The following is an 18,719-nucleotide window of genomic DNA, read 5'->3' as shown; positions in this document are numbered from 1 at the left end:
AGCGGGTAGGTGACGAGCGGGTAGGTGAAGAGTGGCATAAAACTGAAGTATTAGCTCGCTGTTCTAGTCGGAGATGTCGGAGCACATTGGGAGTAAATCAGCATCATGGAGTACATTGAGGACTGGCTCTAAGCACGGTATAGCTTCAAGTTCAACATGAGGAATATGCCTGTGTTGGAATATCTTGTTTCGTCCACAGATCACAGAGGCATAGTAGTTCATCTGAGTCCTAGTCCAAAACTTCAGATGCCTCATTTGAGGCTTGTCATATGGGTTTTCTCCAATGAAGTACATGCGTTCTTCAAAGAAGTTTTCCTTTTGAAACTTAGGACGCTTGGAGAATGGCTGACGCTGAACTGGCTTAAGATTTTGCTGAGGAATTGGAGGGGAGACAACAATGGCAGTCTCTGGGTTGAGCACGATGAATGCATTGTCTTGGTCATGTGCATTCTCCTCAACATTTTCCTCAGGGTGAGGAATTTCAGCGGCTGGTTCTTCAGGCTGAGGGGCTTGCTCTGGCTGTGCATCAGGCTGAGGAATAGCTTCTTCTTTCTCAGTTTGAGGAGTTGGGTCAGCATGTTCCTCATCTTGAGGATTCTGCTCAGAGCTTTGAATTTCATCAGCTTGAGGATTTTCAGTTTGTTCTTCCTCAGCTGGCTTGGTGGCAGATGCAGTTTCATCAGCTGATGCAGCTGATGCTTGTACAGTGTTTTTCTGAGGAATGAGAGGCTAAGGACTTTCGTCTATCTGAATCTCCTCATCAGTGTGTTCCTCAGAGGCGGCATCCTTCATTTCCTCATCTGCCTTTTTCGCTGGATCATCAATGATGACCATTTCATAGGAAGGAGCGACATTCAGTGGCACAGGGTCCAGAGGAGCAGTTTCTTCAATTGCTTTGAGGCGCTTGGCCTCTGTTTCTTATTCTGCTGAGGAGGCCTTTCTCTTCTTGGCTTCCTTCTCAGCAGCCCTGGTTTTCTTCACGTCTGATGCAGACGGAGTCATTTTCTTCACCGTTGAAGCTTTTGGTGAAGGGGTTTTCTTGACAGATTCTTCAGCTGGTATTGAGGAACCAGCTGGAACAGAGTCATCATCTTGCTTTGGCAAAGCAACTGGGTCAGGGGCAGTCTCATCAGCTGCAGCAAATTCATCAGCAGGAGTTTCCATGATGATTTCTTCAATAGCCGGTTCATCCACACGGCTTTCTTGGTGTACTTCCTCAGCTTGAGGAGTTTCCTCATCATGAGGAGATTCATCTGCTGGCTCCTCAATCAGGGGCTGAGAAGTTGGTGCTGGGGGTGCGGCCTTCTTATTGTATTCATCAACAGCACTGGTGGCCAGCTTGATGAAATTGCTCTTGAGACTTTTGCGATCTGACAACTTGGAGTACTTGTCAGTCAATTTCTTCAGCTCTGCCTGTGTTGACACCAGTGCATCAGGAGTTAATTTGAGGAGATTCTCCTTGAGGAATTTCTCCTTTTTAATCTTTGCAACTTTGGCCTGCCTGGCCTGCTGTTCTTTCCACTTGGCTTCATTGATGAAAGTGGCCACCATGTGGCTAATGCCAGGGGGAAGTTTCAAATCATCAAGCAGAGTGTTTGGATCCTCATACCAGATGTTGATGTAGTCAAGGAGGACCTTGGGGTCCATGGACAGAGGAATGGCACTGCCTGATGCTTGAGCTACTCTTTCCTGCTTGTTTCTGATGATGGCTTGCAGGGTTTGATCATCATATTCATCACTGCCCTCTGATGCAGACGGGACGGTGATGATTTTGCTAGGGCTTGGCAGAGTTACACGTTTAGCAGACACCTCAGTCTTCACAGGAGGTGGTGAAGACTTTGTCTCTGAGCTGGTTGCAGCTGGGAGTGAGGAGCTGGAGCTGGCGGTCATAGGCTTCATGACTTGCTTCTGCACTAGTTTCGCTTGAGGCTTTGGTAGTGGTGCTGAGGATTTTGAAGCTGAGGAGATTGGTACTGAGGGCTTTGGCGCTGATGGTTTTGGTGTTGAAGGTTTTGGTGCTGAGGGTTTTGTGACTGAAGCCTAAGCACACTTCTCTTGAGGCTTTGGAGCCCTTGGCTTTGACGGCACAGAGTGTGGTTGAGGAATTGCTGAACCAGAGGTCTCAGCGGCAGAGGAAGTAGCAGCAGCTCAGGATTCATTGAATTTCCTCACTGCAGCTTCTGCCTGCTTCTTGAGCTTGGCCACATGCTTTTCCTTCTCATCTGGATAGTCATCAATGGTCTGGAGGCTTGAGGGATGTGCTACTTGATGATCCTCAAGTGGGGCCCGTCTGCCAGGGGGCTTCAGAGCGAATTTCTTCGCATACTTAGGAGTCACAAACCTGTATTCCTTCCATTCCTTCGCCCATCGGCGTTCTATCTTCTGGAGCCGTATTTTTCTCTTGGCCATTGTCTCATTTTCAGCAGGCGTGCAATAGTCCAAGTAAATATCCTCAGGGATATCCACAGCTATGTTTTGCTCAAGTTTCTTTCCTCCCTTCTGTTTTCTGTCATCCTCCATTTTCTTCAGCTGAGGATTTTGCTGATGAGATTGAACTCTTGAGGATTCTGATGAGACTTGAAGATTTTCTTCCAGAAACGCTGCAAATGAGTTAATGTGATGAGAACCGAGAGATTCATCAGCTGACATGTGTGTACCTGTGAACAGAGTATAGTTGCGAGGAATTTGGAGAGGTCATATGCGTTCTCAGATTTGAGGAGAAAGAAAAAGTTTGACAGTTTGAGGAATATAACCAGTGGTTGAGGAATTTTTCTAAGCATACTGTTCTTGGGTTCCAGAGTTGTACAGGTCTGAAAATTCGCACAATTGAGGAATCTCGTGAAAATCTTAGATGCTTAGCATAGTTCATCAATGATGTGGTGATAGGCAGTGTTTGAGGAATCAAGTGCTTATCGTTTCTTGAGGAAAAACAGATTTCACATAGAAGATGTAAAATTTTAGATCTAACTTGCTGTAAAAATGGGATTTATTTACCCTGGAAGGTGCGCACGAAGAAAACAGAAAGGTGTGTGTGGAGAAGCTCTTCGGTCGCGTGTCCAATGCACCCTAACTCGGCGACAGAGGACGTCTACGGCGGCGGCGGACGAATATGGTCCGACTCCGGCGTGGTTCCGGCGATGGAGAAGTCGAGGCAGTGAAGCTCTTCCTCACCAGCGACGAGACTACCAGCGATGGCGCTAGGGCTCGATGGTGTATGCTGTGGCAGGAGAGCGATGGAGCGAAGAAGAGTATGCCGAGGGGGATAAGGACATATTTATAGCCAACAGTTACTGTTGGCGCGAAAATTTCGGACCAAATCGCCCCTGCCTCTACGTCTCCGCAGGACACGTGTAGCTCCCGAATAGTGTGGTGGAGATAGTGGAGATCGTGGTTATCCGATCATGGGAAGTGGGGTTCAGTTACTATGTATTAAAGAAACAATTTTTGAAGATTTGAGGATTTTTGTTACAAAATCATCAGCTGACACGGACGCAGTGAGGATTTTGAACAAAGTTTCAAGTAGAACGCATATGAAGAATTGAATAGACTGGATGAGTATAGCATAGAGGGAATGTAGGGTCCGATCACATTCACTTAGCAAAAAATATCAACTTGAAGAAATAGCAATAAGTGAATGTTGTTCAGGACTTGAAATCACAGTCTATCTAGTCAAATGAAAGTCATCAAGTGTTTTTGAAGATTATCTGATAAATCAACACACTGAAGAACAACTGTTTTGAAGAAAAACACATTTTGAGTAAATAGAACACTTGAAGAAAATTAACTTGAGGAATTTCACATTGGGCGGTGGCGTGACCCACCATATAAGAATGTTGATTACAAACGCCGCGTACAATTGTCGTAGGGCCCTGAGAATCAATTTCTTCATTGATTTCTTCACATTCAGAGTGACCTTCTTCATTAGTTGAAGAAAATCGATTCATCATGTGCTGCACATCTAAGTCATCAATTTTGCATAAGTGTAAGGATGTGTGCATGTTTTTACAAAACATTTGAAGATTCTAAGATATTTAGCTCACACCGCAACTTGCAAAACCTTTTCTCATCCAAGGACTTAGTGAAGATATCTGCCAGTTGATCATCAGTCTTCACATGGTCGATGAGGATATTTCCCTTGAAGACATGGTCCCGAAGAAAATGATGACGAATCTGGATGTGCTTGGTCTTCGAGTGTTGTACTGGGTTGTATGCAATTTTGATAGCACTCTCATTGTCACAGTAGAGAGGCACATTCTTCATGTTGATGTCGTAGTCCTTGAGTGTTTGCTTCATCCATAGTAATTGAGCACAACAAGAACCAGCAGCAATGTACTCAGCTTCGGCAGTGGAGAGTGATACACAGTTGTGCTTCTTTGAGGACCAGCAAACTAGTGATCTTCCGAGGAAATGGCATGTGCCAGTAGTTGACTTGCGATCCACACGGTCACCAGCATAGTCAGAATCAGAATACCCTACCAGATGAAGATTTGAGCCCTTGGGATACCATAATCCTAGTGTTGGTGTGTCAGCTAGGTATCAAAGAATACGTTTCACAGCCTTATGGTGTGATTCCTTCGGTTTTTCTTGAAAACGTGCACACATGCAAACACTAAGCATTATATCTGGCCTAGATGCACATAGATACAATAAAGAGCCAATCATAGAACGATATACCTGCTGATCGAAATCTTTACCATTTTCATCAGTGCCGAGGTGGCCGTTGGTAGGCATTGGAGTCTTGGCACCTTTGCATTCATGCATGTCGAATTTCCTCAGAACATCCTTGAGGTATTTCTCCTGTGATATGAAGATTCCATTGCTTTGTTTCCGAATTTGAAGACCTAAGAAGAATTTCAGCTCCCCCATCATGGACATCTGATATTCTTCACTCATCATGTAAGCAAATTCATCACTGTATCGTTTGTCAGTACAGCCAAATATGATATCATCGACATATATTTGACACACAAATAGCTCATTATCATAGGATTTAGTGAAAAGAGTTGGATCGAGTGAACCAGGTTTGAAGCCTTTCTTCATGAGGAATTCCTTCAATGTATCATACCATGCCCGAGGAGCTTGCTTGAGACCATAAAGAGCCTTTTTGAGTCTGAAGACTTTGTCTGGATTCTTTGGATCCTCAAAACCTGGGGGCTGAGCAACATATACTTCTTCCTCAAGCTTACCATTGAGGAATGCACTTTTCACATCCATGTGATATAAGATGATGTTATGATGATTAGCATAAGCAAGTAGTATTCGAATAGCTTCAAGTCTACCGACAGGTGCAAAAGTTTCATCAAAATCTATTCCTTCAATCTGGGTGTAGCCTTGGGCTACAAGTTGTGCCTTGTTCCTCACCACTTGACCGTCCTCATCTTGCTTGTTTCGGAAAATCCACTTGGTGACGATGATGTTGTGCTTGCGAGGATCTGGTCGTTTGACGAGCTCCCATACGTCATTCAGCTTGAATTGAAGAAGTTCGTCTTGCATAGCTTGGATCCACTCCGGTTCCAGAAAAGCCTCAGCAACTTTTGAGGGTTCTGTGATGGATACAAAGGAGAAATGCCCACAAAAGTTAACTAAGTGTGAAGCTTTTGAGCGAGTGAGAGGACCTGGCGCGTTGATGTCGTTGAGGATTTTGTCAAGTTTTACTTCAGTTGCAATCCTCGGATGAGCTGGTTGAGGATTTTGTCTGGGCTGAGGAAGTGGTGCTGGTGCAATTTCCTCAGGAGCATCTTCTTGATTTTCATTAGTGATGGGGATCGTTTCTTCATCAATTTCCTTAGTTGGGACAATGTCTTCAGTAGGCTTGAGCTTTATTGCTTCCTCAGGAGACAACTTATCTGGATCAGAAGGCAATTGCTCTCTTTGCGAGCCATTAGTTTCATCGAACCGCACATCTACAGTCTCAACAACTTTGTTGTGATAGTTGTTGAAGACTATGTAAGTGTGCGAGTCCTTTCCATAACCGAGCATAAAACCTTCATGTGCCTTAGGTGCAAATTTTGAACTATGGTGAGGATCTCTAATCCAGCATTTTGCACCGAAGACTTTGAAATAACTTACATTGGGTTTCTTGTCTGTGAGGAGTTCATATGAGGTTTTCTTGAGGAATTTGTGAAGATATACCCTGTTGATGATATGGCATGCTGTCTTGATTGCTTCAGGCCAAAAGCGACGAGGAGTCTGATATTCTTCAAGCATGGTTCTTGCCATTTCAACTAGAGTCATATTCTTCCTTTCGACGACACCATTCTGCTGAGGAGTATAAGGAGGAGATAATTCGTGAGTAATACCAAGTTCATCAAGATAATCATCAAGACCAGTGTTTTTGAACTCGGTTCCATTATCACTTCTGATATGTTTTATCTTGATGCCAAAGTTTGTCGAGGCCCTTGAAGAAAACCGTTTAAAGATTTCCTGCACTTCAGTTTTATACACTATGATATGCACCCAAGTATATCTGGAATAATCATCAACTATTACGAAGCCATATAAAGATGCTGCATTGGTTAGTGTGGCATAGTGAGTAGGTCCAAATAGATCCATATGAAGCAATTCGAATGGACGTATAGTGGTCATGATAGTCTTCGAGGGATGCTTGGATCTGGTCATTTTCCCAGATTCACAAGCACCGCAGAGATGATCCTTGAGGAATTTGACTGATTCGATGCCGATGACATGCTTCTTCTTCGCGAGCGTGTGCAAATTCCTCATGCATGCATGACCTAGTGCCACAACCATCCTTCTGAGGTTTTTGCTAGTAAGCAAGTGGCTGGTTGAGGACCTGTAGAGAAATCAACAATGTACAAATCCCCTCTTCTTACACCTTCGAAGACATTGGATCTGTCAGATTCCATAATGACTACACATCTATATCTACGAAAGATAACAATCATATCAAGATCACAAAGCATCGAGACTGACATGATATTAAAACCAAGGGATTCAACAAGCCAAGTTCCAATACCTTGCTTTTACCTTTGTCAGCATATGTGATTTGCTTCAGAGGTGATGGAGTTAGTGGCATATTCATCAATAAGCTTTTATCACCAGTCATGTGTTGTGTGCAGCCACTATAAAGAACCCACTCAGTATTCTTGGGTTTGTCATCCTAGAGATAAATTTGTACAGCTTACCATCTCATATGCTTCAGATTTGAAGAATATGATACTAGTTTCATCAGATCAGTAATTTCATCATAGCAGAAATGTAAGGACGTGTGAAATATTTCTATTTCATCAATCATTAGCTTGCGTCCTATCAAGCATTTCTTCAGGTCTCCAGCAAATTCTTCAGATGATGATTTTCATCTGGAGACCTGACCTGCAGAAGTGATTAGTTCGATTTCTTCACCACCCACATCTGAAGGGGTGGCAAAGCATTCATCATCCTGCGAGCACCATATGAGAAAGGTGGCATTGAGGCCAATGCACTTCTCTTAACAGTAGGGGGATTAAAGTACTCATATGGATATGCAGAGAACTGGTTAGAGGATTTATGAACATAATGATTTGAGGAGTAACGTTCATATTCATATTCCTTGTAGTTTCCCTGCATGGTAGACGCATTAGCACGGGTACGAGCATAGTTTTGACCAGTTGAGGATTTTGATCCTCTTGAAGACTTTGGTCCTCCTGAGGAATTTGATCTGGGGTTCAAATTCTTCAGTGGTGGTGTCATGAGGACATTCACCTGAAGATTTTCAAGACAACTTTTGGGAACCCAGATTTTCCTCAGGGGAGGGCCATTCCTGCAGTTAGTTCCAACATATCGAGCAAATACTTTACCAGATTGATTTTTGAACAGTTTATAGTTGGAGTCAAATGACTCATCTCAGGAATAGGATAATTCACATGAAAAACCAGTTAGATTAGATGGATCAAAAGGAGGCCCAGTAGCCGCAACCCATGAGGTTTTGGGATACTGCTCAGGTTTCCAATAAGATCCATCAGCATTTTATTTCCTCTCAAAGGCAATTCCTTCTTTCCTCGGGTTCCTCTTCAAGATCTACTTTTTGAGCACATCACAAAGGGTTTGATGTCCTTTGAGGCTTTTGTATATGCCTATCACGTACAATTCCTTCAACCCTGCATTTTCATCAGTAACATTTGTGTTTTCCTCAAGTGAGGAAATAGACACAATAGGTGCAGTTGAAGCATTTGTAGCAATGGTAGCATTTGATGATTCTGGTGAGGAATTACCAGTTTCAAGTTCAATGCATTTAAGACATGGAGGAATGAATTCAACTTTACCAGCGCTGATCTGTTGAGCTAGTAATGAATCATTTTCCATACGAAGATCATCATGAGACATCCTAAGCTTCTCAAATCAAGCTTCCTTTGAAGAAATTCAGAGGAAAGCTTCTCATGATCAGTGAGGAGTGTATCATAACGATCTTGAAGATTATCAAATCTAGACTGAAGACTTTTTACATCTTCAGTGAGGATTTGGGTAAGATTCATTTCATCATTCAACAGATCATCAGTTTTATCTTGCAATTTCTGAAGCTTTTCCATAGCAGTTTGTTGTTTAGTGGCAATGATAGCAAGTTTACTGTAACTGGGTTTCTTATAATTATCAAGTTCACAGTCACTTGAATCAGAGGAGGAGGCATTATTTGGTACCTTTGAACCTTTTGCCATGAAGCAAAAGGTTGGAGCGAAGTCATCAGCATAGTCATCAGTGCGGATGGTGCTATCATTTTCTTCAAGGTTGAAGATTGACTTGGTGACGAAAGTGGTTGCCAGTGCAAGACTAGCCTGTCCGGATTCTGAGACTTCATCAGAACCCTCTTCTTCATCACATTCCTCTGATTCTGCCTCAGAGTCCATTTCCTTGCCAATAAGTGCCCGAGCCTTTTTGAAACTAGTCTTCTTGTGCGATGAGGGCTTTGAAGATGAGGATTTTGAAGATTTCTTCTTCTTCTTCGAGTCATCAGAACTGTCATCCTTGCATTTCTTCTTCTTTGATTCCTTTCCCCAACGGGGACGATCATCAATGTAATGACCTGATTTCTTGCACTTGTGACAGGTTTGTTTCTTGTAGTTCTCAAATGAAGATTCTGATTTCCTAATCTCCGGAATTTCCTCACGAGCATTGCAAGCTCCTGTCCAAATTCTTCAGGGTCACAAAGACTGTCATCTGTGTCTTCGTCTTCAGATGAGGAAATTGCTCTAGCCTTCAGTGCACGTGGTCTGGAGTAGCTTGGTCCATATAGATCTCTCTTTTCTTCTAGCTGGAATTCATGATTATTTAGCCTTTCTAGTATATCAGCTGGATCAAGCATCTTGTAATCTGGTCTTTCTTGAATCATCAGAACTAAAGTATCAAATGAAGAATCCAAAGATCTCAGCAGTTTCTTCACAACTTCGTGATCAGTGATGTCTCGAGATCCCAGTGCTTGCCGTTCATTTGATATGTCAGTGAGGCGATCAAAGGTGTCTTCGCAGCTTTCATTGTCAAGTCTCTTGAAGCGATTGAAGAGATTGCGAAGAATATCAACACGAGAGTAACACTGGGTTGATACTCCTTCATTTACCTTGCACAGTCTCTCCCAGATCAGTGTTGCAAAGCCCAAAGCACTTACTATTCCAAACTGGCCTGGGCTCAGATGGCCACAGATGATGTTCTTCGCTTGAGAATCGAGTTGCTTGAATTTATTCACATCAGCAGTAGAGACACTGGCAGAGATGATGGGGACGCCATGTTCCACAATATACCAGAGATCATTATCAATATCTTGTAGATGCATTTGCATTTTGTTCTTCTAGAAGGGAAAGTTCTTTCCTTCGTAGGTAGGACATGCTGCAGTCACCTTAAACATGCCTGCAGTCGACATAACTAAAACTACAGGTGGTTAAACCAAAATCACACAGACCAAGGGAGTACCTTGCTCTGATACCAATTGAAAGTCCGTTATATCGACTAGAGGGGGGTGAATAGGAGATTTTTAGAATTTCATCACTGGCAATTCGTTTTGAGGAAATACCTCACTGATGACTAACTTACAACGGAAACAGTATAGGATCAAAAGTGCAAAGTTTCACAACAACAATTTTTCAGAGTGAAGAATGTGAAAACAGATTGCAAAGTGAGCAGGCACCCAGAATACAGATGTGGATTAACTGACGTGAAGAACTTGGGGTTGAGGAAATTCAGAGAAAGTTTTCAGCAAATTCTTCAAACAGTTGCAGTGAAAGTCATCAACACATAATACAAGAAAAGTAAGGAGTTGAGGAATTAGAACCCGTTTCTCAGTGAAGACAATCGTTGATGACCCAGTTCCAACTGCTGTGACAGTCGTACATCTGGTTTGGAACGGCTTGGTATTGAAACCAAAGGACACACAGTCCCGGGACACACAGTCCCTACCGTATTCTCCTTGAGCTAAGGACACACAGTCCTTGCCCAACACTCGTGGTAAGTCTTCAGGGCAGACTTCCAAACCCTCACAAACTTGGTCACCCGGCGATCCACAATTGACTGCTGGAAAGCTCTAGACCTTGATGCCTAACCGTCTGGAGGATGCACAGTCCTCAAAGGTAAAAGGCTTCAGTCCCACACAGGAACAACTTCTTCAGTGATGCTCAATCACTAGGTTTGGTTTGTGGTTTCGGTGTATGGTGTATTTCCTCACTGATGAATTACTCTCGAAAGCTCTGAGGAATTGGGTTGCTCTTATGACAAGTGTCAGTTTCTAACGGAGCAGCCAACTAGCTAGTGGTTGTGAGGGGTGGCTATTTATAGCCTGGGAGCATCCCGACATGATTTGACACTAATGCCCTTAAATAATATGACCGTTGGAGTGGATAGGACCAATGACTTGGCGTGGCTATCGAAACGGTCGGAACCCTCAACTGTGCGAGTCCTCATGTCACTCGTATTCCTCACTTGAGGCTTTTGGTAGGATTAGGCTTGGGTTGAGCATCATGAGGAAATTCATTCCAAAGTGTAACTTCGACCCCCTTTAACAGTACGGTGTTCCTATTACTGAAATGCGAAGAAAATAAAACAGAAAGTGTAAATCTTCATGCTTCAAATTCTTCAGAGTGATTTTCTTCAGGACACACCGGATTCCTCAATATCAGTATCTTCATGAGGAATATCAATTTCATCGTAGATTCCTCGCGATTCATTTCTTCAGCTTCAGACCAAATTCTTCAACTGAAGACATATATTTTTCGGGGTCGATATTCTTCAAATATCTCAAACTCCTCAATGACTTATAGATCCTGTGTACACTCATAAGCACATTAGATACTTAACCTATAAGTCTTCAAACCACCAAAATCACTAAGGGGCACTAGATGCACTTACAGGAACACAAGGTGGGAGAGAGAATTACTGTTTGTCGTTATATGAATTCGAACAAGTTGCAGTTCTATTTGGATATGTATTTCCATAATTCTAACAATTTACTGACTAACATATTTTTTGTTTTTGTTATCCCGTGGTAACGCATGGGCAATCAACTAGTTTCCTATAATACGCCTTCGGCGTGTGTACTTCCCCAACTCGGTTGAGCCACTAGGACAGCCGAGTGGCTATCTTGTGCCCATGGCGTGGGTTAGCCCGGATGTATTGGTATAATTCTTTTTCCATTTTCGTTTCCACAAAGAAGCAAAAAATTCATATTAAATTAAAACTAGCCCCAAATTTAATGATTCAAAATCGTAAGTGTTTCTAAAATTATGGCTTATCCAAATATGTGCATTACACATTTTTACAAATAGCTTTTTTGTAGAGTTCAAATTCAAATTTGAATTATTAAACTCCACATTGCAAAATCTCTAGAGAGTCCAAATCAACTCCAAATTGACTGATTCAAATTTTGAGAGACTACAAATCATGCACTATTTTTATAGTCATGGTTACATTTTTTCCCATACTATATTTTTGTTGGACCAAATAAATAGCTCCCTTTACCATTTATTCCCTATTAGAAAATCCCTAGAATATTCATCCCAACTCCAAATCCAATGAAACAACTTGCTAGACGTTTCTACAACCATGGCTTATTTAATAGGTGCATCCACTCATTTTTTATAAAAATGTTTTTGTAGACTTCTTATAGAATCATCAATTCCTCCATTTCCACTATTCAAGAATCCCGAGTGAACCAAATCCATTAAAACAAACTTTAGGAATTATGCTTATGACCATAGATGTACAAGAAAAATAAAATTCCTATTTATAAAGAACTTTTATTTTGTGCTTGTTGTGTTGCTTATTGTGAGTGTTTCCGACGATAGTTGACGAAGTAGGCGAAGTGCTCAGAGTTGGATGAGAAGCTTTGAAGACCTCGAAGACTTCATTGAACCAGGCAAGCAGACCCTTGACCATGACTTTAAACCTTTTTATGCATGTCATATGACACTTTACTTTGTTGCATTTGAATCATTTTAAATCGGTGACCACCTTGGTGGGTTGTCTCTGATAACTCCTCGTTGATACTTGCACTTGACCATGAACCTACCTTCCTATGAGTGTTCTGCGGGTGGGAAGTAGTTAGAATGCTAGTAGTTGCTACTCTAATGGGATGGGAATATGCATGGTGTCGAAACAGAAATGATTCCAATGACTTTTTGAAAACCCCGTTTGGTTCCACTAATGCCCGAGGGAGATGGTGTGGAGCTAGGTAGTAACTTTAGAAAGAAGTGGTGTACTGAGGCAAGTGAATGTGTTGTTTTCAAAAATGAATTGGTTTAAGTTGCGACCGTAACTCCTACCTTACATGTGTTACTATGATACCCCTTAATGGGACTGGGCTTTGTTGTTTACTTGTGTTACTAACGGGGTCATGCCAAGAAGGGCAACATGGGTTGTTTTCACAGAAAATAGGCACACCGTTGAGTCCCCTCTTGGATGGTATGATCTGGAGCGAGTCTCGTATGATGTACATCATGAGAGCCATTTACCAACGAGTTGACTCTTTGTTTAGTATCGCTAGGGGAAAGGCATTGTTTGGTGCTTACCTCACATATGTAACATACCATGAGTCGTGGATTACACGGAAGTTCACCGAGTCTTGTGGGTACAATGCGCATACGTCTTCAAAGTGTAACACTATTTGAATCGCCGTGTCCACGGTCAAGGACAGTTGGATGACTGCTCTTGGGCTACGTCCATGGTTTCTATACTTGGTGTGTGTGAGAGAGAGAGAAAAATGATAGTGTGATAAAGAGGATGGTTGAGTTAATTCAGATGACTTGACATGATAAATGAACATGGGATGTTCAATCCCCTTCTTATGATGATGTTTACAACTTGTTCATATGGATATATGCATCATGTTGATGCTTGCTTTTACAAGCTGAATGATCATGTCACTGGACTCATAATTAGCTTTCCGCAACTTACCTACTTAGTGCTATAACATGCATTGTTATTGCCTTGCTCCAAACATGGGTTGCTTGCGAGTACATTCAAAGTACCCACTGGCTTGCCACTGGATATTTTAATGGCCAGGCATGAGAAAAAGAGGATATGATCAAGATTACCACGGTGACGCACGTGATGTAGGGTTAAGGCAGATGTCATGGGTTCATCCTATCGATGAAGATTTCCGCCGCAATCATATGAAGACTTCGCACGAAGGTCATATTTAAGTAAAACGGTACGTAATTGATGTAAGACTCTTCTTATTCAGTTTATGTTTGTTCAGTGAGCATTGATCTCTGGGACCACTATGCACATACATTAGGTGATCACGACTTATGAGTCGGGGTCCCCATAGCGCTGGTATTAGAGCCATCCTAATTATAGGAAGCCCTTAGTTAGTATGGACGTTAGTTAGGACAAACTATTTTTTAGGCCCTTCAAAATCACTTACAAAACTTATATATTTCTCACCTCTCCTAAGCTATCAAAGGAAGCAAAGGTTTGCCTTAACAGTGCCACCTTGGTCTCTCAGCTCTTCTCGTCGGATTTTCGAAAACTAGCAAACGGTCGCTAGCACCCTTATGCCGCAGCCATTGGATTCCTTGAAAGCATGGTGGGTAACTTGGAAGGAAGAGTCCTTTCGAAATGATCGCCCACATATTTTGAAGACAAGGTTGGCAACCCTGTGACAAAATGACACCAAAAGAAACTAACTTCTTGAGGAATGACAACATCAAGACTCCAAAGATGGTGACATCCTCGACACTGCCCCAAGATGATGCAACCTTGGCCTACAATGATCAAGGCGCAAGATATGCAAGGTAATTATGGGCATCACTAATAGAGTAACCATGTACTTACTGTTGTTGTGTCGACAACCACGGGTAGATGAGAACCTCGCCATTCGGTTTGCCTCAGTATAGTGAGAACAGAAACGATTCCCTTCATTCCCCATTCCTCGCCATTTGGTGTCGATATTACCATCAACATAATCGATAGGTCGGAACTCTGTCATGCCTTGTCCATGCCATTGCATAAAGGATAGCCCGTATTGACCCTTCGGTACCTTGGAGGACAAGAAGACGTTGACCGGATTACGAAGACAACAGAAGACCTTGTCAATGATAGCAGGGCCGGGCCGGCAAAATCTGAGGCCCTGTGCGAAACTAAAAAATAGGGCCCTATCTCACTGAAAAAATGAATTAACCAACAATTATAGAAACCAGACTAATATTTTCCACGATAATGCAAATCTGTATTATTGGAGCATAAGATAAAAAAGATGAATTAAATTAAATTAAATTATAAAGTAGCATATATTAATTGGATATCAGTCATCAATGTTTGGATGTCAGACAAACCATTTAACTTACCTAATTTTGGGTCATGTTTGGTTAAACTGCTAAACTATGATCTTTAACCAAGGAGGTAAATACCGATTTCTAACGAAGTAACGATCCCTGCCAAAAGTTAACTAAGAAATTCATATCTAGGAATAGGAACCAAAGTTAATTTTTTTGAGAAATACTACTAGTTCTATATACTAAATTTGGGGCCCCTTAAAATTATGGGCTCTGTGCAAGTGGCACATTTGGCACCATGGTTGGCCCGGCCCTGAATAATAGCCATGAGGAACCCCTTCGCCGTTAGCTTACGAGAGAGAAGTCTTCAAAGATTCTTCAGGATCAACCTGGATCGTTTCGGCGAACGATAACAAGAGGCCTAGTCACACCTGAAGAAGACCCATAAGACTGAGCGGACTCCACTCCAAGATACAAAGCAGGCATGACTATTGAGTCCAACAACCTCTAGGGTAGGATGAGTCCTGTATCCCCCATGCGAAGTCGAGTCTGTATGACAGTTCGAATGAAACCATGTTGTTTTTCCCCATGATTGTACTTGCTCTATGCCACCCTTTTGGCACCTCCCCTCTATGTTGCTTTCCCTCTCCCCCATATCATCAACTAAGGACTACCAAGGCAAGATGCACCAAGGATCCACCTCGATAGACGACTAACACTGACGACTTTGACAACAACGTACTCAACCAGGTGCAACCCCGTAGAGCTATGCTTTCCATAAATATTGGAAGCCCTCCTAGAGCAACCTAGACCTCACAAGCTACCCTAGATCAAACCTCTGATCCTATGTTTAATACACCGGTTTGACAAAGAATTTGTTCAGCTTCAATAACCCTTGCTTAGCACTTGGTTCATTATGGAACAAGTGATCACAGTGAACAAGTATCCTTCATTCTTAAGATAGCACCAGAACCTTGATGCCATATGAAGGATCGTTCTAAGGATATACGAATTGTAGATAATGATTTGAGGTGACTATAATAGGTATCTTGAGGATGTAGCTAACCCCCTTTGGTTGATAATGGGAATTTTCATGGTGCTAGGTGACTTGTTGAACAAGTTGATAAAGTAGCATAACCTACATATCACTGGGGTAAATCGCATTTAGTAGGACAATTATGATCACAATGTAAAAAAATTGGTGGTATAATAAATTGAATTTGTCAAGTACTAGTCATGGATTTATGATGTTGCAATAATGACTTGGAGTAACAAGTCGGAGTTTTCGTTGGACATAAGATTCAAATATAAATAGGAAATCCCAATAGAGACTTGGTGATAAATGGGACTATATGGTTCGGAAATAATTGGATTTAGTGCGATGTTCTTGATTACAATATCTTGTTTCTAAGTGGATGATAAGCTAGGAAAATTGGAGTGCAGGAATTGATTTAAGTATCAAGATAGGCTTGACCTTGGAGTTGAGTTTTTCACGACTTTGGAAGTTGGTAGAGGTAGTGTTATAATAGTCCTTGCAATGAGTTGTGGACTAAAGGAACTCTAGGAGATTATGTAGAAACCCATCAATATTATATTTACAGGAGTAGCGGCCCAGGAAGTGAGTGATGGCATTTCAGGATCACTTGATCATATTCGTACGAAAGAAATAAAATCTTGGATTGGTATACTACGTGTTTCCTTAGCATAGAAAATGAAGTACCTTGGACCTTGGATAATTTAGCTGAGCACTCGGATTTGTAGTGACGTAATCAAGCTTAGAAACATGTATGCTTCCCAACATATTCTACATAGGGACATGTATAAGTTAGCTATACTCCACATATGAGTATATGTGTTAGTCCTTCTCACAAACCATGGAGATATGAATAGCGTGAGTGATGTTGGAGTTGACTTATATGAGATGGTACTTTTTATGATATTGGATGATTATGTTTGGAGAAATAGGTAGGACTATTGGCATCTAAGAACTAAGCTCAAGATTAGAATGATAGACATTTACTCACATCCTAAACTCCATGAAACCCCGAATGTTTACCGAGTCATAATATGGTCAGATTATGACCATAGGTCTTGGCTCTAAGACATTGGACTATGGCCAATACTCTACCTCAACCACCAAAAATATTGTCCATAAGAAAGGTGGACATTAAAACTAGGTTATGTCAGATCATATATCACCTGAGAAACGTGCTTATGTGATGCTTGGAGAAATATGCTATTGTCGTCGTGGATGACATACGTATTTACCCAATAAGAGAAGGAACACCTTAGTCCTATTTGGATAAGCCTAGAAGCACCGTTTACCATTCTTCTCAAGTGTAAGGTTTTACCCTGAAGCAGTGGACTCCTCGCTGCACCTCCAAACAACACAAGATAATCTTACTCAAGCAAGAAGAAGGACCACCATCGTTGGGAAACCACGACGATGAAGAAGAACAGGAAGGAGCAGTACAAGTGAACTACCACTCCTCTGCTGTCTACAAACAACTATGGCCAGAAGCACCGACGTTCAAGCATGCAGAATCCTTTGGACATGAAGATAAATTAAAGAGCCCTTTTTGGTCCAATCAAGGACGATAAGCCTGAATGAGCCATGGTGAAACCCCTATCTAAGGTGGTTCACCCCACTTGCCAAGCCTGAGACCTTGGGGATTGGATGACTGGTCTATACTTTTGGGTAACCATCTCATCAAGGACACCTTAAAGACTTCCCTAGATGGTAGAACCCGTTTTAGACACCGATCGTCTAAGCTTAGTCTTAGGGACGAGACCCAGCCCAAACAATTTAACAAGTAGCTACAAAAAGGTAAGAAGACCAAACACTCGAAGACACACCAGAAACATGCGTCCATGAGGACAAAGAAAAATGGCTGAAGGAAAATGATGAACATACCTAGGAAACTACTCAAGCACAAGATCTCGATGAGAAGCCTACGTTGCCACTCTTCATCAATCCCATGGTTGAAGACCAACTGCGACCGAAGACCACCTGCCTCAAGGAAGTCAAGGATTTCCCATGTTGATGGGAAGCTATAACAAAACCTTGACCCTTCTAATCTAACACATGACATATATATGTCAATAACCAACGTGAGCAACTGCAAGACCAACACGCATGCACACCACATTTCCATATATTCGGACTTCGGAATACACATGCAAACCAGTCCCTTGCTCGAACCTCATTCACCAAACATTTGACATCTAGTCAAGCTTAGCATGTTGCAAGAACCATGTTCACCCTCGGACGAAGCCAAGAGAAGCACTCGAGGATGTATCCTCAAGAAATTCAAGATCAAGTGGATCAATCACATGAAAGAAGGAGCAACGGTAGAACATGAAGATTACCTCAGACTTGAATTTTTGTATTTCTTCAATGACCAACCTACGATACTTGGGGACGAGATTCTTGTAAGGGGGTAGGTTTGTCACACCTTGTGTTTTGCCTTACTTTTCTAAATAAACAAAGCTCCAAAATTAGGGCCAATTAAAATTTCTGAGTGTTTGTGATGCTTGAATTGATTGTTTTTTGCTTGCTTGTTTGGTTGTGCTTTAAGTTACAAAAGTTCTTCTACTCTCTAGGCTCATATACTTGTTCCAAATCTTTGCCCAATGACCATACCATGTATATAGGTCAAGAAACTCAATTTCAAAAAATATTATGTCTACCAAAAAGGATTCCTTTAATTTAAGCTTTCAAAACCCCCTGAATTGAGGTTTGTGCTACAAGTCCTCAAATTAGGCGAGATGTTTTGCCCCAAATATTTTATTTGGATCCTGTTGTTAAAAAGACTTCCCAAAACTACGAAATTATTATTGTTTTATTCATATTTTATTTACCATTATCTGAGGCCAGAAATGGTCTTTTATGGGGGGAAATTACTTTATTGTTTCAAAAATATTTGAGAAAATTTAGGGAAACTTAATGGACATATATTTTACATATATAAGAGTTTCAACACATGGTCTTGTTCAAAGTATTGGAAAAAACATTTAAAAACCCTTTGTGTT

This window comes from Hordeum vulgare, chromosome 7H, assembly GCF_904849725.1.
Source record: "Hordeum vulgare subsp. vulgare chromosome 7H, MorexV3_pseudomolecules_assembly, whole genome shotgun sequence".
NCBI lineage: Eukaryota > Viridiplantae > Streptophyta > Magnoliopsida > Poales > Poaceae > Hordeum > Hordeum vulgare.
This window is presented reverse-complemented; position numbering follows the sequence as displayed.